The 26,984-nt window shown below is 42.9% G+C and overlaps 1 long non-coding RNA gene across 1 annotated transcript in view; it reads right to left on the minus strand.

Moving 5' to 3' along the window:
- Positions 1–4,704: 4,704 nt before the first annotated feature.
- The window catches only part of LOC132250152 (uncharacterized), a 37,014-nt gene continuing 14,734 nt past the window's right edge, over positions 4,705–26,984 (minus strand). The window contains exons 2-3 of the long non-coding RNA XR_009461753.1: positions 6,967–7,127; positions 4,705–6,849 (exon numbers count right to left, since the gene is read on the minus strand). This is a non-coding gene — a long non-coding RNA (uncharacterized LOC132250152). The remainder of the gene's footprint in view (positions 6,850–6,966; positions 7,128–26,984) is intronic.

Here is a 26,984-nt window from a genome sequence, read left to right on the forward strand (position 1 = left end):
CAAATTAAGCCCTCTACTTACAAAAGCTGATGTTATATATTTCTTTAATTTAGCTAGCCTATAAAATGCAAATCTACCCTGCTTTCAAATAAAAAACTTCCATGAATTTCAGCTGCTCTTCCTGAGATGTGTAAGTTATTTTTTCAAACTGTGCATATCTACTAATACTTACATTAGATAAGACACTAAAGAGAAGTAGGTACAATTTCTCTGTGAGTCCCTGAAGTCTGCTTACAGGAAAATAAGGATGAAATACCTGACATACTCTCCCAAAAGCAAGTGGGTAGGAATCAGAGCTACAACCTTAAAATGGGGCAATTTTGATGCAAGTATGTTGACACAGATATTTCTTTGCTAAATGGTATTGTTTATGACTCTCATAAGGAACTTTAATGAAATATTCAACTTTTTAACTGGGTGTCATTTATTTTCCCTGTGAAAATGGAATTTTGATCAATGTAAAATAAAAGCTGGGACTATACCTTTCAGAGCTACAGATGGGCACAGATGCACAGTGTGAACATGCTCACATATATGTGCCTCTTATAATGTGTCCCGAAGTTCTAAAGTGTCTCCCAAGCTTATATGTCAAGTGACTTTGAAATTTGTGAAAGCAGGCAGATTTTTACAGCCCTTAATGTGATATAATAGCATGGATTTTAAAGATGTCAGCCCTTTTGGTGCGATTTAATACAGGCCGTTTAAAAGGAGAAATAGGAAATCTATGTGAACAGTTTCTAGCTGTCAGCTTCAATTTGCCATGACAGCCCATGACATGGACAGCTTGCAGTGTTATTGAGCAGTTTTGACTGTCTCAGAAAAGGGTTGATTTGTGCCTGTTCTGTCTCTCTCCCCTCAAAAGCTGCTGGTAAAGCTATCCAGTTCTCAAGCTCTTGAAGCCTAAAGCGGAGACAGAAAAAACTGCAGTCTAAGTTACCCGTGGTTTGCAAAAGAGGTGAGCCAGGAAAGAAGTCGAGCCCTCAACTTGAATGCATTATTTCACTGACCTATGAGCCCTCTAATCTCCCATTTCCTTAGCAATGTGGCCTTAAATGTAAGAAATGCCTGTATGTGTGTTTTGTATCCACTGCATTGTACTATCCTTCTATTGTGTTCATTGCATTGTGCTGTGTAGTACCCATTGACACCTCAATTCATTTCTTTTTCTTTAACCTGAGAGAGACTGAGCCCAATCTATAAGCAGCTCTCTTAACTTCAAGAGAAATCTCTCATATCCTGTAGCTGTAGCGTAGAGCCCAGGGAGTTTTCCTAAGTAACAAAGTAGACTTCTTCTTTCTTTAATGTCTTTAATGTATATTAAGGAATTAATTCCCTATAGTACATTAATAATTATTTTATATAAATACACAACATAGTGCAATCCATCCCCTTCTCTTACTTAAAGAACACTGTAATCCCATACTGCTCACTCTCCATTAGTTACTGCCTGCCACCAGTAACTTTAAAATCAGTCTTTGGTGTGCCTTATAAATAACAATACATTTACACAATTGAATGCCTGTGCTATAATTCAATCACAAGACTTCTGCTGCTTGTCATAAACTACTTAAGCTGTTCAACTCTCGGTTTTAGACATCAACAAAAGTGCTTGATTGAATTACAGCCTTAAACATACTTAAACATACCTGTATCGTTCAATATTACGTGCATATACGTGGGACTGAGTGTGAAATGATGATAAAACTCTGCACAGTTGCCAAAATAAACAGGACAGTTTTAAACCTTATGGGTGAAACCCTTCCCTACTAAGTCAATGGAAGTTTTGCCATTGCCTTCCATGAGATGAGGATTCCACCCATTGTATTTTTGGTATTTTATTCTCAATGGGTGTGTCTACACATTGCACTACATCACCAGAGTGACGCAGTATATCACTGTAGTGATCACATGAGTCTACACATGATCAATAGCTACTTTGCTGTAGTGGTGCTCTTATAGTTTCATAGTAGCTAGGGTCAGGAGGGACCTGAACAGATCATCTAGCCTGACCCCCTGCCACAGGCAAGAATGAATGCTGGGTTCACAAGACCCCAGACAGGTGATCGTCCAACCTCCTCTTGAATTTGCCCAAGGTAGGGGCGAGGACCACTTCCCTGGGAAGTTTGTTCCAGATTTTGGCCACCCTAACTGTAAAATATTGCCTTCTGATCTCCAACCTAAACCTATTCTCCATCAGCTTATTTCCATTGTTCCTCATCACCCCGGGTGGTGCTGGGGAGAAAAGAGCTCTGACTATTTGCTGTTGATCCCCCCCTGATGAGCTTGTAGGCAGCCACTAGGTCTCCCTGCAGCCTCCTCTTGCTGAGGCTGAACAGGTTCAGGTCCTTCAGTCTCTCCTCGTAGGGCCTGTCCTGCTGCCCTCTCACCAAGCGGGTGGCCCTCCTCTGAACCCTCTCCAGGCTGGCCACATCCCTTTTGAAGTGCGGTGCCCAGTACTGGACGCAGTACTCCAACTGCGGCCTGACCAAAGTCGCATAGAGGGGGAATATCACCTCTCTGAACCGGCTTGAGATGCACCTTTGGATGCATGACAAGGTATGACTGGCCTTGCTGGCTGCGGTCTGGCATTGGCGGCTCATGTTCATCTTGGAGTCAATAATGACTCCGAGATCCCTTTCCACCTCTGTGCTTTCAAGAAGGGAACTCCCCAGCCTGTATGTATGCTGTGGATTCCTTCTCCCAAGGTGCAACACCCTGCATTTGTCTACATTGAACCCCATCCTATTCTCATCTGCCCACTTTTGTAGTCTGTCTAAATCTAGTTGCAGCCTCTCTCTCCCTTCAAGTGTGTCCACCTTACCCCACATCTTAGTGTCATCAACAAACTTGGACAGCGTGCTTTCCACCCCCTCATCCAAGTCGCTGATGAAGATGTTAAACAGTGCGGGCCCGAGGACCAAGCCCTGGGGTACCCCACTGCTCACATCTCACCAGGTTGAGTACAACCCATCTACCACTACTCTCTGGATGCACGCCATCAGCCAATTTTTTACCCATCCAACTGTGCAGGCATCAATGCCACAGTCTCTTAATTTATTGATGAGGAGGGGGTGAGAGACAGTGTCAAAGGCCTTCTTAAAGTCTAGAAAGACTATGTCCACGGTGACACCATCATCCAAGGATTTAGTTACTTGGTCATAAAAGGCAATCAGGTTGGTCAGGCAGGACCTGCTTTTGATGAACCCATGCTGATTGCCCCTGAGCATGATCTCCCCTGCTGGCCCCCCACAGATGTGCTCCTTGATGATCCTCTCCAAGGTCTTCCTGAGCACCGAGGTAAGGCTTACAGGCCTATAGTTACTTGGGTCCTCCTTCCTCCCCTTCTTGAAAATTGGGACCACATTAGCCAGTTTTAGAACGTTGTTTCCCCTGTTTTAGTCTCCCCCATTTTAGTATGTTGCTATGGCAAAGTACCAGTGAACACTAACTGTGTACCGCATGCACGGCACAGTGTGGTCCCTGTCTGAGGAGAGTTTAAGAGCAGCAGTAGAATATGCAACCTGGCCCCTCTGAGATGTCTACTTTGCCTTATTGCCAGGCCTGTATATAGGTGCATCTGGAGCAAGTGGGCAGAGCTTTTGTTCTACAGTAGTCCAAGCCTCATCAAGGAGGAAGTACAGATGTGGTTCCTTAAGTGTTTTCTGAATGAGATTAGGAAACTAGTTACATTTTTCAGGTTCATTTCACCAATGTAGATAGCCCCAAATTAGATTTGGACAAAAAACTACAGGGCCATTAAAGTCAGGCTTCAAGATTTTCAAATGAACCTTCTACACATGCATATTTGTTTCCAAATAGGCATTAATAAATCCAGCTTCTTGTTCCATATATACAAAACAGACTGTTAATTAAAGTAGGAAAGTGCTTTGTGCCTGTTTTATGGCTAAATAGTTTGATGCTCTGACAAAGTAGGTGTTTTCAGGTTTCCATCAGAAGGTAGAAACCTACTGGCATTCTTTCTAGATCAGTAAAGAATATTGAGATACACTTTAAAGTAGAATGTCTATGGTTATAATTTAACTCCCTGCACTGATAAGGTAATAGTTTAATTATAGTGACCTCAGCAGTGTTAAGGCAGGATAACTTCCTAAATGCCTGGAGTGTATGCTGGTCAGATGTGACAGTCTGGGTGTGCATGAGAGTACAAGGTCACCACTGAGATTAATGTGAGCATAGGAGTGTGCTGAAGTTGGGTGCACATTGCTATCTGTTAGCTATTGGGAATGGAAGCACAAGCCTTATGGCATGCTGTAAAGCATTATCAACAACCTTTACCAGTAACATGGAAGGGAAGGGAAATAAGCTGTACCAGTGTAAACCCCTTTATAAAAAAATAACTGTATCCACACTATGGGAGGTTCTAATATAACTATTCTGACCACAAAAAAAAATCACTACTGTAACTGATGTGTGTGTCCTAGTAAAAAATCTGTGCGAAGACCAGTCTTTCTGTTCACTTACATTTTTCTAACCCCCTTTCTGGCTCTTCAGGGGATAAATTACCTCATTTTATACTGCTTTGCACATTGGCATAAGAAGGTCTAAGGGGAGCACATATTACTTTAATGCGTATTACTTATGCCACCTCACACAGCACCTCTGAATATCACTCAATACCTCTTGATAGAGGAAATTCAATAGAAGATCAGCAATACCTTGGTATTTATTTTAAAAAATCCACAATCATCAGAAAAAAAACCACATAGCAGAAAATGGAATATTGTGAGCAGCCCACATAATTACTCATGATAGATAACTGTATTAAAAATTAAACATAAATTATTGGAGGCATTACAGTGCTGGCACAAGATGAAAAAAGTACTTCATATTACTGAAAGGTTTTGCTAACTGCCTTAAAGTTTGGATCAGTAGAAAAGGAAACTAGGTGGAATAAATGGAAAACATTTATTGTTTGAAATATGGATCTTAATATAGCATAGTGCAACCCAAAAGATCAGTCCATTTCAATATGGCTAATATAAAATGAATCTCACAGTTTAAAGGTGCAAGAAAGAGAGTTTCTGGCACTGACAAGGACCACATTTTTTTTAAAAAGACAACTTCTTGGAACAGTTCCATTTCTTTTGAAAGAGATTCTTCCCCTTTTCCCACTCTACATTTCCCTAAGTCCAGCCTAACCATTTTCAATCTGGGCACCTGGGTGTGTTTGTCCCTATTGTGTGTCGCTGGCAGAAGAAGACACAGAAGACAGACAAGGGCTTACAAATTGCCACATTTTAAAGCATAAATAAGGAAGAACTTGGCTCAAGTGGTGAATTGCAAATTGCTATTGAAAATTACCCCAAATGGGAGCAGGGAGGTGGGTCAGATCCAGAGTAAGCACCCATCTCTCATATCAAGAACCTTGTAGTTTCACATGAAAACTTAAAGAACAGTAGCATTTATGAGAGCTGATATTTTCTCCTATATTCAACATTTCAACTCAAACAAGTTTATACAAGATCTGAATGTTCAGTCCTAGTCAATATTTGACTCTTGTAGGATGTTTCCAGCTAGACTTTAAATCTTCATAATGTTTTGATCTCATTTGTTCTCATTTCCAGCTCTGTGTCATGGATCAATTTTGAAGCTAAAGCACTGCCGGCAAGCAGAGCATTTCTGGATGTCAACCATGCTGACTTTAACCAATGTCAATAGTTAGCTTTGAACAGTCTCCTTCGTCTGTGTTGCAGAGAAAACTGGCAGAGATTTTCTAACTGTTCATTGGCTTTAGTCACTGAAACTGGTTTAGCTAGGCAGATGAGCTACAGTGCTAAGAATGTTTAATCATTGAGAAAAAGTGAAGATGTTCTAAATATTACTAGAGTTAGTCAAGTACTACAAAAAGAGAGTTAATCTATAATATATACAGCTTCATATTTATTTGTGAAATCTCTTTATATATATCTTTATACATATAAGCTATATATATGTGTGAGTGTATATAAGCTATATTTGTGTGTGTATATACACACACACACATATATATAGCTTATATGTGTGTGTGTGTATATACACACACACACACACACACATATCAACTATATATGTATATCTATTACATATATAAAGAGATTTTACAAATAAATATGAAGAGTTATTTTGACTGTTATTCATGGGATTATAATTTTAAATACTTGAATGAGCAGTTTATTAACAAAGAAGTTAGTAAATTATGAAGTTTCCATTAATTTCAATATAAATTAAATACCCATATGAAAACTCATATTACAAGCTGTATTTACTAGTTGTTACTTTTGTTGTTCTCCTAGTTAAGAAAGTTTAAGTCATCCAAATGGGTAGGAGGAAAAATGTGACACCAACAATAATGTACAGACTATCCCTCTGGATAAGGGGCCACCTTCCTCTTCTATTGTTATACAGCACCTAGCACAATGGGGTCCTGGTCTATGAAAATGATTGTCATCTCTATGGTAAAAACAACAAAAACAAAGAAGTAAAAAGGCACTATGGATTCAAACAATTAAAACTATCTGGTAAATATTTCTTAATGCAATCTCCAAAATCAGGTTCACAAGCATACAGAAATGGGGTGAATTTGACATTGCAAACCTTACTCTTATCCCTTCAACTCCTGCCCCTGGCATCCAGACTCCAGCATTGGCCTGCATCTTGCCAGGGGCAGCTGGCCGTGCTGGTTGGCATGGCTCAGAACTGTTTTGTTATGCTTGTTACCACTGGCCCCTTGTTAAGGTGGCTGTCTTCTTTTCTTGCACCGCAGTTCCTCCAGTAACATCATTAAAAGTATCGCAGCAGCATGAGCTTGTAAGAAGTTGGTTTCCTCATGCTCAGACAGATTCTTTAAAGCTAAAAAGGTAAATGTGGCATTTATTTAAATTTAAAACCATCAGTCTGACAGGCTAGGACGGTGAGCTCACTTGTCCCAGACATGTCATTTGCTCTCTGTGATGTCCCATTACTCACGCAAATGTGACTCAGATGTTTTCAGAGGGAAATACAGAAGCGATACTGAGTGTCTGCTTCGGACTGCAAACGAGGCCATTCCAAAGAGGAAAACATGGATATCATCCTCGATGAGCCCTCCAGGGATTCATTTATTTGGAGAGGAAGGAATGATGATGAACCTGTGTAGCAAGGGGAAAAATCAGGAAAATCTGTTCTATGACTGACAATACAAGCCTGAGGTAACAGAAACCCCTTCAGTGCCCTCACTGAATGAATGCCTTAAAATAAATTATTATTGGGGGGGGGGGGGGGGATGGAAAGCTGGTATGAACAACATGACTGTCTCCATGACACAAAGCTATTTCCTCCTGCGAGAGCTCACTAAAGCCAGTTCCCCAGGGTGAAGGAATTCAAGTGTAGCTGCCTGTTTTGGAACGTAGTCAAAACCAACCAACAGAAAAAGGGCTCCCCACAGCCAGGATTTTAAATGAAGAGATCAAAGGGGGTTTCCTTCACTTCGTGTTATGAACAAAATAAAAAAAGACAGCCTATTGCAATTACATCTGAAGGAGATGGGGATGTGGAGGAGGGTTGGGGCTTTTTCAACTACTGCTTCCTCTTTCCCACAAGAATGGATGGTATGCCTCTCAAACAGGGTAGTCTAGGCTTCTCACACCACATTGCTCTAAAACAGCCTAGTCCTGAGAGGTCCTAGTACACACAGCTCCATTTTATAGGAAATACATATTGTGGGACCTCAGCATCTTCCGTGATTAGGTTCATGCAGGGATATTTAAACCTACACCCATGCTAGGGCTAGCACAGGGACAGTGGAGTGCCAGTAGCACAGCCCAGGTGGTTCCCAGGGGGCTGCTCTGCCTTGCACCCTCCAGCTGTCATGACCTCAGTGAGGCTTTTGGTAAGAGCATCCCTGCTGAGCCTTGTCCTTCTTTGGCCTGCACTCTCTCCAGCCCAGAACAAAATACCCCCACAGTGCACTGCAAGGACATCATAGAGGAGGGAAAGAGCCCCTCTTGTGCTGATGCAATTAATCTGAGGACACTTTGGGTGCATCTACATGTCACCATACAGCGATATTGCTACAGTGCCATGCTTTAGTGCTTTAGTGCTGGAAGTACTAAAGCACAGCGCAATATGGGTGGTTGCTACACTGTGTGCATGGCATGGTTATATTTCGCCACTATGTCACTGAAGCAGCACACTATACTGGGGGAGCGCGCCGCTACGGTGACGTAGCTGGCGACCACATGTAGACCCATGTGATCCCTACATCGCCATAGCGCACCATACAGTGATGTACCAGCTCGCTACATCGCCATAAAGGAATGTGTAGACACCCCTGTTGTGTCCCTTCTCCACTTGCATCACCACAAAACAACGTTAAAGCTGGCTGGCAGTGTCCTGCAGAAATACTATTTTGCCATCACAGCAGGGACTGTTCTCCCTCCCTGCACAGTTCATCCCTGAAAGGATAGGTTGCACTTGGGTCTTTTCCCTACTCACGGGGAAGATGCACTGGACGGTAAAACTGGAGTATCTCTACCTGGTCACACATATGGTGTCCATTTCAGCTCAAGACCCAAACAGGGCAGGAAAAAAGCAAGCAAAAACGAATGAAATGTTCTATGAAGAACTGTAAGCTAATTAAACATTTATGGAGCAGGGCATCCAAGAGCAGTAATGATGCATCACATGGTGGAGTACTTAGCACTAAAACCCATTCTACATGCTATCTGGTTACCACCTTATCAACGTGACACCCATTAGTGTCTGATAATAGTAACCAATCAGTTGTTCTGTCTTCCTTTATTTTCCTTCAAGAGATATCTCCCTCCGGTGTGCAGACCTTCCCCATAACAATATAATGCACTAAATAATGGATACAATTAAAGCCTCATCATTCTGAACTGATGTCACTTCCTGCCAAAGTAATATGATGTATTAGGTGACATTTTAAAGCAAATGTGGGTGCCGCTCCCATTACAGACTTCAAAAGATGATCATAATCATTAAAGACAATTACCACCTTCCAGTATAATGGAGCTGTTTAAGTTTGGGGCAATGTTTCAGTTACTCTTGCTCCCTGGCAATAATGAGCGTGCTATAAAACCTAGTTTCTTCAGTTCTAGTAGTCAGACAGTTCTTAGAGTAACTTGCAATTTTCAGCAATAAACTATATAAAGCACACAGTTCTCATTGAATTTGGTATTTCTAAGCCTACGGCTAGGGACTGCCATCTGGCTGAAAACTAATATTTTTGATACTTAGAGTATGAGGACCCAAACCAGCTTTCAATAAAAAAGTTATTTCACTGTTATTTATTTTGTGGTTAAGGCACTGTATTACTGTACTAGTAGTCTGGAGCCTAGCTTCAGTTCCCAATTATATCATGGACTTCCCATGTGACTTAGACAAGTCACTTTCTCTGTCTTTTAGTTCCAGATCTATAAGACATGTGAAGAATTATTTTGTTTGGTTCCCTTGCTAAATCAGAAAACGAAAATAATAATCACTGGGAGTCAACTTAAAGTGAATGTTTTCCATTTTATTACCTGAGCAGAAGTGAAAAATCTCCTTGAGTTGACAGAAGTAGTTCTACTTTGGGAAGGTGTTTTTTTTTTACCCTTTTAAAAAGAAATCTGTGAATGTTTCAAAGTAAGCTTGTTTTCAAAAATGAAAAGTCCAAACACAAGAATATAGGGCTGGAGGCAGCTATTATAATTATCATGTTAAACCTGTATGTACGACTACAATGCACGGTACCCTACATACTGATAGCGTAGTGCAGGGGTAGGCAACTCCCGGCACATGTGCCAGAGTGTGGCACGTGAAGGCATTTTGCTTGGCACATGTGCCTTGGGGCAGACAGCAGAGAAGGGACTGGGGCTGCACTGCCACAACAACAATCAGGCCTCTCATGGCTCCCTTACCATCTGCCCCTGGCATGCATCTTACAAGTCAAGGTTACTGGTGTTTTTGGTGTACTGTCCCAAAACACTGCCAATTCCTGCAGTAGTGTAACTCGGTCTGGGCAAGTGAGAGGAGCAGACACCCACCCCAGGTACAAACTGGGAGGAGGCATCAGGCACTCACCTTGCCAGGAGTCTTTGCCCATGCCAGACCCCAGGTGCTGCACAACTCAGCAATGCACCAAGGAGTGTATCTAGGTGGGGTGGGGGGTGAGTGTGGCAAGCGGAATTGTTCTCCCTTCCCCCCAGATATACTGCTTGGTGTGGTACTGGGCTGCCCACAGTCTGTGGCCAGAAAGGGGCCGGAAGCCCTGCTCTTCAATTGTCCAGTCACAGGGGCCAGGCAGTACAGTGCCGCACCATATGATGTATCTAGGGGCAGGTGGGGCAAGTGGGGTAAGTGGAATGGTGCCTCGCTCACCCCCGAGTACCCCACCCCCCAGTCCCTGGCACTCAGTTTGCTTTCTACACCTCTGTGGCAAACACCCTATACCATGCCAGAGGTAAAAACAGAGCAGACAAAGGCACTGCCATTGTCCTTTTATTGCAGGGACACTTTTTTTCCCTCCTTTTTGGCTGAAACAATTTAAATGCGACTCTTTCAGGGGCACTTGCTGAATACTTTCACAGGAATCCACCAATAGTTTCAGTTGGCCTGAAACTGCTTTTTTTTCCCCAGCAAATATAATACTTGACTAAAAAAATTTTACCCAGCTTGTATTGTTTACATAAGATAATATATAAAAATATGAAAAAAGAGTCCAGAAAAGAGCAACAAAAATGATTAAAGGTCTAGAAAACATGAAGAATTGGAATTATTTAGCCTGGAGAAGAGAAGCTGATGGAAGATTTCATGACAGTTTTCAAAGGCATAAAGGATGATTATAAAGAGGATCGTTCTAGACTACTCTCTGTGTCCACAGAGGACAGGACAGGTAGTAAAAGTCTTAAGTTGCAACGAGCAGGGTTCATCTCCACAAGTCATTTACTACGTGATAGACAAATTAGTTGCATAGTAAACTTTGCGTGTCTACACCTTCTCCCATATTAAGCTGGACTAAACTAAACTAAATTAGTGCAGGGCGCTGCCTGCTGGCTAACCCCGTGCTGAAACATTCTTGTGCCCGAGCTAGCCCCTCTGCAGCATGTTGAGCCAGGGGGACAGCCCTCGGCTGGCAAGCTGACTCACTGGGTTCCCTGACAGCCGGAGATGCTCCGACTCAGCTCAACGCGCTGTGGTCCCAGGCTCACGTGTAAACGCAATGCCCAGGAGCAATAAACTCCACTGTGATAAGCACCAGAGTGTATTGCAGTGCATTAATATATATGTGTAGCTGTGCCAGGGATATACAAGAGATACTTTTCTAAGTAGGAGAGTAGTTAAGTACTAGAATAGATTACCCTAGAACAAAAGTCGGCAACATAATACAGCAGGGGAATGCTTTAACAAAACGTAGCTCTGGGTATGGGCTATTTCCAACCCAGCCCACACCACAACAGCCCAGCCCTCCACAATGCTTGTTTGCCACCACTTCTCCCAACTGCTTGGGCAAAGCCCTCAGCTGCTGAAATGCCACAAAAGCCCCCCATTTACATGTGCCTGGTAAAGTGGCTCCACGAGCCAGATCCACTTCATGGTGCCTACATTGCCAGCTCCTGACAGGTTGTAAAATTTCCATTTTTGGAAGTTTTTAAAGAACAGGCTAGACAAACGCTTGGCTGGGATGGTTCGGACAGGGATGATCCTGCCTTCTGAGGTCCCTTCCAGCCCTGTTTTCTAGGATTCTGTACTTACTTTCCTCCCTTATTTTGCCTTTCTTGTCTATTTAGATTATCAGGTCTTATGTCAGGGTCCTCTAAACCATGCTATAAATTATCATTAGTTTATAGCATGGCATATACTGTATTGATATTGCTAATAAATGAAATGTTCAATTTTAAGTAGCAATCATTTCAGCTGTTCTAGGTTTTTAAGCATTTCTGAATCACAGGACACTCTTCCATTGGGCTTTGATACTTTCAGAATCACAAGTCAATCATTTTTTTAGCAGTGTGGTCACAAGTGACAATATAATGCAATGCCAATTGCAATTTAAAATCTTCTTTTAAAATGCACTGAACAGTTATGCCTATATTAGTCTTGATCCTGCCAGGTACTGAGTTAAAGCTGTTCGGGAGTATTAGCTTCTTATAGGGTGAAACTTGCTTATTAAGCAAGCAATAACTTTTATGCACAGCCACAAATAATGCAAAGAAAATGAGATAATATGTAAAAATATAGGCACTTCCAGCTTGAGTCTGAGGATGTGGTTTCACTGGCTTCAGCTCTTCCAAATGAATATGGGTGAATATTTTATATCATCCAAAGTGTTACCACAGAAGAAGAGATTGCCAGATATGATGTTTCAGCATTCAAAACACTGATCAGATAACTCTGGGATATTCTTTCACATGAAATTTGAGGAAGCACAGCCTTCCTCCAGTATCAAATGTCTCTCAGCTTCAGTTTCACCATCTCTAAACTGAAGATAACAACAGGGGATTCTGAGGATTAATTAGTTAATGTTTGTGCCACACTTTGATCATGTAAGGTGCTACAGAAGTGCTTTGCACACTAGGATCATTATTCCTTAGGTAGGATTTCCAGAGATGATGTCACACAGTAAAGCTTTTAGGGATACCCCTGGCTACTAAGGGATAGCAGGGATTTCAACACAGAATCAAAAGCTTCCTGTATTAATTATCTACAACTCATATAGGAACAGAGAGTGGAACACCAAGTGATACATGTTCACATTAGCAGGCCTGATGCCTAAGTGAATGCAAGTAAAGTGACAAAACAGAAAACCTTTTACCAATAGAATTTGGGCCCCATCTTGCAAATTTACAACTTTGCCATTTCCACAATAGGCATGTTTTGCAAAGTGAATCATAGATAGCTCATAATGGAAATCAAATGGCAAAAAATGCCTGCTCCATCAGTGGTCGAATCTATTATACTGAAGTGCAACTGATTTCAGAAGAAAATATCTAGGAATGAATGGGTACATACAACATAGGTATTTAAATCACAGTCGGGGGGGGAAACTAATTTAAAATCAATTAGTAAGTCACATTTCCATCTTCTACTACTTCAGTCAAAAAAATCCTCTGAGTTTACACTTTTTTAGTGTGTTTCAAATATAATTGTCCAAAATTTATGTCCAGGCTTCTAAGATTTACCACATGGATTACTTTGTAGAACTACTGAATATTCAGTAAAGAAGGGAGGTTAGGAAACGTTCTGCCATCGCTTCTGTAATTGACATGTCTTTTGTTCAGTGCTGCATCTGATAATGAGAAAAACCAACAAGGTTAATCCAGGCTTCAAAAGCCATGACCCAGGGCAAGTATGTATACATAGGTTCAAGTGGTTTCTCCAAACAAAGTTTTAATTTTGCAATAAACTTTAATCCACAGGGGGTTTTTGCTTAATTCAGCTGATGAGGTGATTTCCCAGCTAAATCCAACTGAGGTTCTGTGAACAGACACAAGTAACTTAATACCTTTCACACTTCCTGTTACATGGCATCCCAGCCAGGACCCCACAAAAATGGCACTGGGCCACATATTAACCATGGAGCCAAATCTAACACCTCAGTGGTGAGAATTGCTTCTTGCCATTAGAGTTCTGAATGTACCTCAAAGGCAAGCAACACAAAATCACTTAGCTTATATTCATTCCCATAACAGTTGTTATGAAAGCTAACTCAATGTGAGCCGTTATTTTAACAACATTGAACCTCCAAGACAGACAGCATCTGCTTATAAATGTGTGGATTATCACATATCCCTAGAATGATTTCAGCTTTGTATATTTAAAAACCTTAAGAACATTTTCACTCCATTTGCAAAATAGTATTTTCCAAGAAGATAAAATCCCACAAGATACTTGTGATCAATGACAAAAAGAAAACACCCACCCCTTTGGAAACTTTTATATTACATGATCCTCACAATTATTTTATTTTAATGACAGTCCATTTTGATGCCAACAAACTCATTTCAGAACAGAAAAAAAAATAGCTCTAGACATACAGACTGTCCTTATACTGCCAGAGATTGACTAATAATTATTGGCCTATGGTCCACATCCTTCAAGGATGTATATTCACATAGTCCCATTGACTCTAAAGAAGCTGTGCTGATTTACACCAGCAGAGAATCTGACTCTACATATGCAACAGCATCCAGCTGTGCTCTAGCTATATCCACAGCTAAGGATTCTCTGAGCACATCTACACAAGACATTTACTGTGCACTAAACTAATTAGCTGCACAGTAAATGTCATGTGTCTACACTTGCACCCCTATTAGGCTGGAGTAAACTTGGTTGGAGTTTTTTACTCCGCAGCAGAGTACATACAGATGCTGCCCCAGCTGACTAGGGCATGAGAATGCTTCAGGGGGGCTGCCTGCTGGCTAGCCACATGCTGAAGCACCCTCATGCCCCAGCCAGCCCCTCTGCAGCATGTTGAGCCAGGGGGAGCAGCCCCAGACTGGCAAACTGACCCCTGGGTCCCCTGCCAGCTGGGGCTGCTCTGACTGCAGTTCCATGCGCATGTGCAAACGGTGTGCCTGGAGCAATAAACTCCAGTTTGATAAGCACAGAAGTTTATTGCTTTGCATTAATATGCATGTCTAGATGTGCCCTCTGAGATACATGCCTGTGTAGAAGTCCAGATACGAAACAAGAGAAGATGATGTAGAAATCAACACCAGCATCTCTTCTCACAGCCTAACCTGCAGCCTAACCTGCAGACAGATAGCAACTGCAGAGGATTCCAGAAGCATACCACTTTCATGCAAGCTATTTGAGCTGCATATGATTAGCTTTCTTTGGTCAGCTCAAGAAGGTCTCCCTGCTCCGTATCTGCTTTAGCCATGCGTTTAAGTGCTTCTTGAATTAGGGCCTCTGTCCACGGATCTGTTAGAGATGACCTAACTCAAGATCAGAAACCAGGAGTAGCCATTTGATTATCTAAATGCATGAACAAGGTGAACACTGAGAAAAGAAATATCCAGAAATTGAATTGGGACAGTGTTCACACTGGTCTCAGGTTCATGGCCCATAAATGTTTTAACAGACATGTTAACTGACAGGAACATTTTTCAAAACCAGGATTTTAAGTGAATATTATAAGAGTTTTTGAGAAAGCAAATTTCAAAGGACACAGACAGACATTTACAATAATTTAAATGCAGTTTAAACCTAAAGTAGGCAGACATACACGTCTGTTAAACTAGTTTAAAGTCATCTGGAAAGTTTTAAAAGTATACCTGGAAAATCAAGTACTATTTTGAACTGGTCACTGTAAACCAGTTCAGTTTTATGTGTAAACACCAACCCTTCTGTGACAGATCTTGTTGGTCCTCCAGCCATCTCACAGGGCATCACTTCCCCCCCCCCCACTTCGCACTGCTACAGCTGGCCACTCTAGTTCAATGGGTTCAGATGATAAATGTCAGTCATTTCAGTCTTTCCTAAATGACTTCTAGCTTGTGATGATGTTTTTAATTAATGTTTTGAACTACCTACTATGGTACCAGATGCCTATGGAAAACATTTAATGCATTTGTTATATGCTCAGTTAAATGTATTACATCAATACTTTATTGTATGTAAGATTGTATGAGAACCTCCAGTTTGTTTGTTTATTTTAATTTGGTTTTATATTAAAATATCATTGTTTGTTTAAAGTTCAGGCTAGTAGAGTGTATATCTTATTAATATAAACCATAAACATTAAGGAATTCAGCAATTAAGCCATTTAATCTTCAGCTTCACATCACTATTGAGGTCACCCAAACAACTTCATCTACCTACTGCCCTCCAACCACAATCCACATATGCCTATCTTCTTCATAAGACAGTGGACACTCTTCAACTCTCACCATGTTTACTGACTCAATGTGTTGGGGAGGGGAGCATTCACAATTAATAATAAATTAGTGTATATTCCATTAATCACACCATTCATGTGGTTCAGTATCATTGTCTGTGAGGAATGGCATCAGATTACAAATAATGGGTATAAGAGGCTTTTTTGTAACGTTTAATAAAACTTACTCGAAAGATTATTTCCAAGACACCTAGAACAACAATTCTCTCTCTCTCTCTCTCTCTCTCTCTCTCTCAAAAGTATTATCAGTCAAGCTACATTTTTTTCTTTGTCACTGAGTTTGGGGCCCCATTTTCATACATGGATGATGTAATAATTGTTTATGGTTATTAAATGATAATTATAAATGGAACATTGGAATGGGGATTAGATACAGTTATAGAGCATTTATACATGTGCCCTGGTAGTGGGGGCGAAGAGAGTGCTTTAATCAGAGTGGCTCTGAGAGCCACTCTAATTAAATGCCCAAAGCGTCTTGTGTATCAGCATCCCCACACTTCAAAATAGCAGTAGAAGCATGTTATCTAAAGCCCGCCACCATTTTGAAGCTCTGTGAAGACACTGAAACATGAGACACAGAAGGATGCTGGAGTGTGGTAATTGCTGCGTTCCAGCAGACTTGATGAATCGAGTCTGCTCCAATGCACTGGAATTACAGAGCATCAGAGCAGGTTCCCTGATCAGTGTATAGGCACCCATACCTATTGTAACCTTAAGGCAATTCAGTGAGTTTGGATCTCTGCACAGATCTAGGCAAAGTGAAAATGGAGAGTGCTTAACAGCTTGGAAGGCTATAAAAGATTAGGGAGGAGCAGAACTGGGCAAATATGGGCTTAGAAGAGATTATAGGTATTTGAAGGGAACCCTTCCACAGCCATGCCCCTGCCTCAGATTATATAGGCATTTGTAATTTTAAAGAGCTTCTCACATGAGCCATTTGAATTAGTTGTTATATGAGGATGGTTTTATGCAATGCTGATTAGTGGGTGCATCTATACATGCATTAGATCTGTGAATAGTTTACTCATGATGATCACAGAGCTGAACAGGGAACTGGTTCCCCAGCCCTGGCCTTCAGGGAGCTCCCAGTACCACCTCCATGGTTGTGGGGCCAGCACTGGGAAATCCTTATTTCCCACCCTGAGCCCCATGACTGCAGAGATTGGGCTGGGAGATAAGGATCTCCCAGTGCCAGCCTCACAACTGCAGAGCTGGTTCTGGGAGAGGGGGATCTCCCAGCCCCTGCTTCCCAATTGCAATCTCAGAGCAGGGGGTTTGGGGTTCCCTGCTGCCAGGGCTGGAGGACATAGTCCCCACCCAGGCTCCAGTGGTGGAGTGCACCCCAGCAGCAGGCAGCTCCCAGGGGCAGGGAGCAATCTCCTGCCCCCTGCTGGCCAGCTAACCAGGAGCAAATTAACTTGTGGTCAGGCATCTACAAGTGCTATTGTGAAGTAACTAATCAAAAGTAAATTTGCTACTGGCATTTGCAGGTAGCAAATTTACTCATGATTAGTAAAGTTTACTGCACAGTAAGCATTTGCACATGTAGATGTGCATGCTTACTGTGTAGTAAACTATGCTACTGCTCAGTAAAGCATCTTATGTAGATGCAGCCAGTTAGACTTTGAACACTGGATGAAGAAGACTTCTACCAGGTTCCTTGGCTCTGAGTGATTTCCAAACAGCACATAATGGCAGGAGTAAACTGTACTAAGTTGAAGAATGAAACAGTTAAAAGCCCCATCAGATATGACAGTCTCTGGTAATGTTGAGGACATTAGGAAAAGTTTTAAGCAGTGCCACACTTTGTCTCTGAAAACACTGAGTGTCAGGAGAAAAGAAGGCATCCGGAAGATAGCCTTGTTTCTTACAATAGCTTGAGTCTAACTATGAAGCTGTCTTACAGAAATTGCACTCCACATAAAAATGAAATTTCTGAACATTAAATCTTTAAACAAAGGGACAGATACTATTCCACTGATTAAACATATAACTGGACTTAGCTGCTTAAATGGGATCCTGTTCTGCCCTGCTGTAGTCCCTAGAACATTGTTAATTCAAAAGGTAGGTGGGTTATCTTCCTCCTTGCTGTTTTTTTGTGACTCAGTCTAAATAGTAAGATGGAAGTTGCTACCATAGGCAGCAGAACAGGGTGGGCCACCCGGGCCATGGCCCAACCAACTTTTAGCACATCATTTTATATAATCCACAAATGTGCAATTGTCTTTCCAGTTAAAACTGTATAGCTATTTTTTTAACTGCATAGCTAGCTAAATTAACATGCTAAAAGTTGGTCAGGCCACGGCCCGGGTGGCCCACCCTGTTCCGTGGCCTCTGGTTGCTACAAAAGTAAATGCATTCATGGATTCTCAGGGACTTGGGCAGGGTGGAATAGAAGTGCATTGATGTGCCTAACAGAGGGAATGGAATTTGGCTGAAAGTATACTAAAAGAAGGTGAAATCATAGAAGAGTTTGGCTCTTCATCCGTCATAATCTTGCATATTCGTGGAGCTGAGTATGTGAGAAACCAATCAATACAGGGATCTGGAACAAAACACTACTACTTTTGGAAGCCTCACAATTAACTCTTGGCACAGCAACTAGAATTTGTCAAGCAAAATACATAGCCTAGGCTGACTGAAGTTTAAGGAGAGTACTTTCATGTTGTTGACAATATAGGAATGTAAAATAGTGCAAAGAAAACCCATTGAAACTCAAAGCCAGAGCCTACATAGAGCTTCCCATGCCATAGCAAGTAACAAAAGCCAAGACAATGCCCAGCATCTAGAGAAAGATGCAAGAATGGTAAAATGTCGCATCATTTTGCAAGACTTTGCAAGCACCAGCAGAGTACTCCTAGCATGGACAAAGGTGATGCAATATCACTTTCATTTGCTCAGAGAAATTTCTTGTAGGAAAAATGAACAACATTGTGCCAAAAGACAGGTGTATTATCAGCTTGGAGTGGATATAACATTTATTAGTCTTAAATTGGGTGCAGATGCACAATCTGATGTGCTGCCAGAAATTGAAGGGCTGGTACTAAAGGGAAAGGCCACAGGTGAAACTTACATACCAGGATGAGTTTGTCCCCAGTGAGGGAGTACATGAACTAAAGGTATGAGGAAATAACAAATAGGAAAGGTACCATTTGTACCCCCAAGGAATACACATTGTTGGGTTATAAGTATGTTAAGCCTTACGTCTCATCAAAATGGTACACTCATTGGAGGTGCAGAGGATGAACACAATCAAGAAAGAGTTTAAGGGAATCAGGAAATTCTCCATGCATACTCTATGCCCCAAGGAAAGTTTCCCTTGTCCTAAGACAGAAGCTAAAGGAGGAGCTGGATAAGCCCATTGCTTTGGAAGTGTGTACATTTCACTAATCATTGTGAAAAAAAAATGGCAGAACCTTTTGTTTATATATACACCCAAAAGAATTTGATGATTATATAAAAAAGAACATTCTCTACTACCTACAAGGGAAGAAATTTCTTGAGGATTGGTGCTAGATATTTTTGTGTGTGATGCATCAGCAGAGTTCTGGCAAATGCCCTAAGAAAAACAAAGTCCGTGTTTGCATACATTCTACAGTCCCGTTGGGAGACTATTTCCTCAAGCTGCCATTTGGGCTGTGTTCAGTACACAAGGTGCTTCACAAGAAAATATAACCGATTTGTTCATAATGCAGAACATGTAAAAGTTTATACCGATGACAGTTTTTGTTCTGATAATAAAAAAATAGAATGACATGATGAGAGACTCCAAGCACCTTTGGAAAGAGCCTGAGCTGCCAGGCTACAGCTAAGAAAACAAAATATATAGATTCTGTGTAGATTTGTGGCTGAGAGAAAAGTTAACCCAGAGAAGCATAGAGACAGATCACTCTAAAACTGAGGCTATCAACATTCCTGCTCAAACACGAGACAGGATACAAAGTCCATGAGAACAATGAATTGTGTAGGCAAATTTGTGCCTAATGTAAGTGTACCTAAGGTGTACCTAATCAGCTATCTGAACTGACTACTGTATCAAGGATGTCCAATGTACATGAAATAGCCCATGCAACACAGATGCTAACAAAAATAGAGGCTCCTGTATGAGCCAGTTTGAACCATTTTGAACCAGTTGTTACAGAGTCCAGAGGCACGTATTATATAACATTGATGGGTCACAAAATCCTTAGAGAGGAGGGCCACTCTCATGGTCAGGGGGCAGCAAGGCAGACCCTACAAGCAGAGGCTATGGGACCTGATCCTGTTCAGCCTGCACAAGAGAAGGCTGAGAGGGGATCTGGTGGCCATCGACAAACAGGCCAAGGGGACCATCAGACAATGGGAGAGTTCCTGTAAGAGTAAGAAGGAATAAAGGCCATAAGTTGACTGAGGGTAGATTCAGGCTAGACCTCAGGAGGCACTACTTCACAGTCAGGGCGGCTAGGATCTGGAACCAACTTCCAAGGGAAGTGGTGCTCACTCCTACCCTGGGGGTCTTCAAAAGGAGGCTAGATAATCACCTAGCCGGGATCATTTGACCCCAGCATTCTTTCCTGACCTTGGCAGGGGGTCAGACTTGATGACCTGCTCAGGTCCCTTCCAACCCTGTCAACTATGAAACTATGAAACTATGACACTATACTGGCCACTCTAAAAGAGAAAGATGTGTGCAACTGGGTTGAATATGCGATATTATCTTAAACATGACTACTTTATGGCAAGTTGAGACCACAGTTAACAGAAGCGTGATAAATGAAAGCAGCATACCCAAAATGATGACAATTGAAATTGATCTACCATGATTCCTACCAATTTGAATGGTTACACTAAATGCTATTACAATGTATGGAATCTTTTTTCTTCAATTATTAAAAGGAGTAATTTATGTAATTTAATCTCAATAACCTCACTGTCCTACTGACCATCTCTGCTGAAAGGGAGAGCAAATGCACAGAGCAATGGTATTGATCGGGATTAAAGGGGAAAAAAAGGGAAAAGAGGAGGATCAGGCCTCTTTAACCCTTCATTAGAGGAGAAAGTGGGTTATTCATGGTGTCTTTTTCCCCCAGAGGTCATGTCCTTCTTTCATTTCTTGGGTCAGGTTTCAGTCTGACAAGTGGTAATTGATTCCGCTGCTGGTTGGGCTGGGGGTAAGTGGGAGATGAAGTTTCAGTGAAAACAAAAAGCACTTCACAGGCCTGACCTTTCCTTTTGAAGCTTTTGTTGTGGTTTACTTGGGATGTGCAGTTTAAAGACTCTAGATTGTTGGTGTCTATCTATGCAGTTTCACATAATCACCTTCACTGGCTTTGGACATGACAATGAAAGCTAAATTTTATCCTATGTTCTGATAGCAAGCTAGCATGTGTTCCCTTCAGCTTCTTTCACATGATTTGCATAAGATAGGAGCCCACAGTCTGGAAGTATTTGAGCCATTTCCCTGTACAACAGGGTTCAAAACTTAGCAATCAAATGATCTGTGGTACTGTTATTTGTAGCAAACAATGTACTAAAATATGACACTAGCTCCTCAGCTCATTGTTTTTCACATGAAGTCATCTGATAAGGCAGGACACCTCTACCAATTGTTAGTGAATTTTTTTTTTCAGCTACAAACCTGTCCTTTTACCCCTTCAGTATTTAAATTGTGTTGTCTTATACCTACTTATTATGACTGTGTGAAGCTTCGTGTGCTGATTTGGAGGAGATTCAGCCTGATTCGGCAGCTGAATCTCCGAATCTGAATTGAATTGGGAGACCAATAAAAAGGTCTGAATCGATTCAAAGTTCTCCAAATCAATTTGGAAAAGATTCGGAGAGCTTCAGAGATTCAGGCAGTCTCCACTTGCCATTGCAGGGATCTGGACCCAGGCTCTGTGCCAGTAAGTAGGAGGTAGGTGAGGGGGCTGGAGGGAACCATGGGGGGACCCCTGCTAGGTCCCATCCTCTGCCTGCTCCCCCAGCCCTTCTGAGCACCCCCTGACCCCCGCCCACTCTCCAAACCCCATCAATGGCTGACCCGCCTGGCCCCAGCATCTCGGCGCTTTAAAAAAGAACAACCCACACTCACCAGCTGCTGCCAGGTGAGGGGGCAATCCCTGCTGCCCCCCACTACCCTTCACTGTGTGGAGGGCTCTGCCATGAACCCCCCGCCCACTCTCCCAGCCTCATCAATAGTTGCCCCACTGGGCCCCAACTCCCAGTTCTTAAAAAAAAAAAAAGCCCTGCATGCACCGGCTGCTGCAGCAGCCATCAGGGCTTCTAGATCTTACACCATCATTTATATTAGCTCTAAATTTAACCTATATTCTTTAGTATACATGTATACATGTGTATGCATTATATGCTGATCTTTTTCAGTCTCAGCTGAAAATCAGCAGCTGATTTTAACAGAGTGATCTCAACTGCACCTTGTTAATGAAAAACATATTGATGCAAAAAAAAAAAAAAAAAAAAGCATCTTGACCTGCTTTTGAATCTTTATATTGTACGTAGAGGAAAGGCAAATAACCACAGGGGTTCTATTCAAACACTTCCAGTTAGAAATAATAGGTCTCAAAAGTAAACCTTTTAAATTTCAAGCGCATTGTTATTGCCAAAGCGAGTCCTTATTTTAAGGTGCTCTCAGAAGACTGTGCGCTGCTAATGTTTTAGCTAAAGCAATCAAAATGTTGCAACCTCTATATGTTGCCAACAACAACAATGTGTTTGTAAAGAGAAAGGTTTATTTAATGTTTTTCCCCTCAGAGTCCTCAAAATCTGTCACAGTCCTGATGTTCATCCTCCTCCAATTTTCTATTATATATCCTGTGAGAACCACAAATCTCACCAGCACAGGCACACCCCTCTGCTGGAGTATAGGACTAGATGGTTCTCTATTTGTAGTTCATCAAAACTTTAGCCAGCCTTTAGAGTTCCTGTCTAGTGATACAGGGAACTAAGGCCAATTTAAACAAACCTTAAAGCCACCAGCAACTTGTGCCTCCCAGCCATACAGCCAAATATTCATATACATCCTTCCTTTCTGGTTCCATCGGCCATAAACTTGCTTGTTGGAGAAGAAAAGGGTCTTGTGGGGGAAAAATGTCAGGGGAAAGGACATGGGTAAAGAACTGGAGAGTATTCTTAGAAAGAGACAGTGATTAAAGGTTTTATTTAAAATAAGAGCTGGGGGAACCTGTGAAAGGCCATAGCTTAAGTCCATGATTCATAGATTCATAGATTGTAGAGTCGGAAGGGACCACAATGGATCATCGTGTCTGACCCCTCTGCCCCTGGCAGGAAAGAGGACCGAGGTCAGATGACCCCAGCCAGGTGACTATCTAGCCTCCTCTTGAAGACCTCCAAGCTAGGTGATAGCACCACCTCTCTTGGAAGCCCATTCCAGATCCTGGCCACCCGCACTGTGAAAAATGTCTTCCTAATATCTAACCTAAATCCACTCTCAACCAGCTTACACCCGTTATTCCTAGTCACTCCCTGGGGCACCTTAGTAAACAGCGCATCCCCTATTCCCTGTTGACCTCCCCTAATAAATTTATAGGTGGCCACAAGATCTCCCCTCAGCCATCTCTTGTGAAGGCTGAAGAGATTCAGCTCTCTCAACCTCTCCCCATTAGGTTCTATCATGAAGGCCACTAATCATGAGAGTGGCCCTCCTCTGGAACCTCTCCAGATTCTCCGCATCCCTCTTGAAGTGTGCGCCCAAAACTGGACACAGCACTCCAACTGCGGCCTGACCAGTGCTGCGTAGAGGGGGAGCATCACCTCCTTTGATCTATTAGTCATGCACCTGTTAATGCACGACAAGGTGCGATTGGCCTTGTTGATGGCCCTGTTACACTGCCAGTTTATGTTCATCTTGGAGTCAATTATGACTCCAAGATCCCTCTCTGCCTCCAAGCTGCAGATAAGGACACTCCCCAACCTATAGGTGTGCTGGGGGTTCCTCCTTCCCAGGTGGAGTACCTTGCATGATAAACAGGAAAACATCCTGGTTCATCAGGGAACTCTAGCTAGTAACAAAGAATTCAGAGTAACTAGAATCAGTTCACAGTCTACAAGAACATAGTAAGTGGGATTCGTCCCACGACTGGGCGATACATATTGAGGGTTATAGGCTGTACAGAAAGGATAGGGTGGGGAATAAAGGGGGAGGGGTTGCGCTCTATGTCAATGAGCAATATACATCGACCCTCATCAAGATGGAATCGAAGGAGGAAAAAGTAGAAGGATTGTGGGTTGTTACATGGGGGGCAAGGAGAAAGGGATTTGGTGGTAGGGGTCTGCTACAGACCCCCACACGAAGGGGAAGAACTAGATTCGGGGCACCTGAGGCAGCTCTCGGAGACCATAAAAGCTAAGGCGGCAGTAGTCATGGGGGACCTAAACTACCCAGACATCTGCTGGGAGACGCAGACAGCAAAGTCCCACCGTTCACTCAGGTTTCTAACCTGTGTACGGGACCTCCACCTGACACAGGAGGTACATGGTCCCATTAGGGGGAATGCCTTACTGGATCTGGTATTGGCAACGGGGGATGACATGGTAGGAGACCTACAGATCGGTAGCCATCTGGGGAACAGTGGTCACCAAATAATAGAATTCATCATAAGACATCGAGTCGGTAAGGTAACTAGTAGGGTGAAAGTGCTAGACTTTAGGAAACCTGATTTCAATGAACTCAGGCGATTAGTCAAGGATGCACTGCAGAGTAGGAGTTTTGAAGTGATGGGAGCCCAAGAAGGGTGGCTGTGCCTTAAGGAAATGATCCTTCGGGCACAAAGGGAGACAATCCCGATGCGAGGAAAAAGAGGGAAAGGGGCCAGGAGGCTTCCTTGGCTGACCAGAGAAATCCAGGGCAGCCTACGGGCCAAAAGGGGAGCACATAAAAAGTGGAAACAGGGAGAGATCACCAAAGAGGAGTATACCTCCTCTGCTCGCGCTTGTAGGGAGGCAGTTAGACGGGCCAAAGCTACCATGGAGCTGAGGATGGCATCCCAAGTAAAGGATAACAAGAAATTGTTTTTTAGATATATAGGGAGTAAAAGGAAGGCCCAGGGAGGAATAGGACCCCTACTAAATGGGCGGAAGCAATTGGTGACGGACAGGGGGGACAAGGCTGAACTCCTCAACAAGTTCTTTGCCTCAGTGTTCCTAAGAGAGGGGCAAGACAAGTCTCTCACTGGGGTTGTAGAGAGGCAGCAGCAAGACGCCAGACTACCATGCGTAGACCCTGAGATGGTGCAGAGTCACTTGGAAGAATTGGATGCCTTTAAGTCGGCAGGCCCGGATGAGCTCCATCCGAGGGTGCTGAAGGCACTGGCCGACATCGTTGTACAGCCACTGGCGGGAATATTTGAACACTCGTGGCGCACGGGCCAAGTCCCAGAGGACTAGAAAAGGGCCAATGTGGTCCCCATCTTCAAGAAGGTGAGGAAGGAGGACCCAGGCAACTATAGGCCAGTCAGTCTCACCTCCATCCTTGGCAAAGTCTTTGAAAAAATTATCAAGGCTCACATTTGCGAGAGCCCGGCAGGACAAATTATGCTAAGGGGAAACCAGCACGGGTTCATAGCAGGTAGATCATGCCTGACTAATCTAGTCTCTTTTTATGACCAGGTTACGAAACGCCTGGACACAGGAGTAGGGGTGGATGTCGTATACTTAGACTTCAGGAAGGCCTTCGATACCGTATCCCACCCCATACTGTTAAACAAATTAAGAGGCTGTGAATTGGATGACTACACAGTCCGGTGGGTGGCGAATTGGCTAGAGGGTCACACCCAGAGAATCATGGTGGATGGGTCAGTTTCGACCTGGAAGGGTGTGGGCAGTGGGGTCCCGCAGGGCTCGGTCCTTGGACCAATACTCTTTAATGTCTTCATCAGAGACTTGGATGAGGGAGTGAAATGTACTCTGTCCAAGTTTGCAGATGACACAAAGCTATGGGGAGAGGTGGACACGCAGGAGGGCAGGGATCAGCTACAAGCAGACCTGGACAGGTTGGACAAGTGGGCAGAAAACAACAGAATGAGATTCAACAAGGAGAAATGAAAAGTGCTGCACCTAGGGAGGAAAAATGTCCAGCACACCTACTGCCTAGGAAATGACCTACTGGGTGGCACAGAAGTGGAAAGGGATCTTGGAGTCCTAGTGGACTCCAAGATGAACATGAGTCGGCAGTGTGACGAAGCCATCAGAAAAGCTAATGGCACTTTATTGTGCATCAGCAGATGCATGACGAATAGATCCAAAGAGGTGATACTTCCCCTCTATCGGGCGCTGGTCAGACCGCAGTTGGAGTACTGCATGCAATTCTGGGCACCGCACTTCAAGAGGGATGCGGATAACCTGGAGAGGGTCCAGAGAAGGGCCACTCGTATGGTTAAGGGCTTGCAGACCAAGCCCTACAAGGAGAGACTAGAGAACCTGGACCTTTTCAGCCTCCGCAAGAGAAGGTTGAGAGGCGACCTTTGTGGCTGCCTATAAGTTCATCACGGGGGCACAGAAGGGAATTGGTGAGGTTTTATTCACCAAGACGCCCCCGGGGGTTACAAGAAATAATGGCCATAAAATAGCAGAGAGCAGATTTAGATTGGACATTAGGAAGAACTTCTTCACAGTTAGTGGCCAAGGTCTGGAATGGGCTCCCAAGGGAGGTGCTGCTCTCCCCTACCCTGGAGGTCTTCAAGAGGAGGTTGGATATGCATCTAGCTGGGGTCATCTAGACCCAGCACTCTTTCCTGCCTATGCAGGGGGTTGGACTCGATGATCTATTGAGGTCCCTTCCGACCCTAACATCTATGAATCTATGAATCAAACAACATTTCAAGCTGCCCTAGCAGAGTGAGGCTCGAACTCCTAATCTGGCCCCCTTTAATGCCAGAGGTTTCATTGGAACTAATCACACAGGGAGCACTCCCAATGCCCTCAAACCTCCCTGTCAACCACAAGAGAATAGAGGAAAAGGACTATTGCCATGAGGCCATAAGTTCAATATCTAGTAGAGTAACTTTATTCCTAAAGCTCATTACATATGATAAGTGACTCTAAGGTTGGTTTATGTTCTAAATCAGATTTAGAAATATGTTCTACATCTAAA

Source organism: Alligator mississippiensis, chromosome 1, assembly GCF_030867095.1.
Source record: "Alligator mississippiensis isolate rAllMis1 chromosome 1, rAllMis1, whole genome shotgun sequence".
Classification (NCBI taxonomy): domain Eukaryota; kingdom Metazoa; phylum Chordata; order Crocodylia; family Alligatoridae; genus Alligator; species Alligator mississippiensis.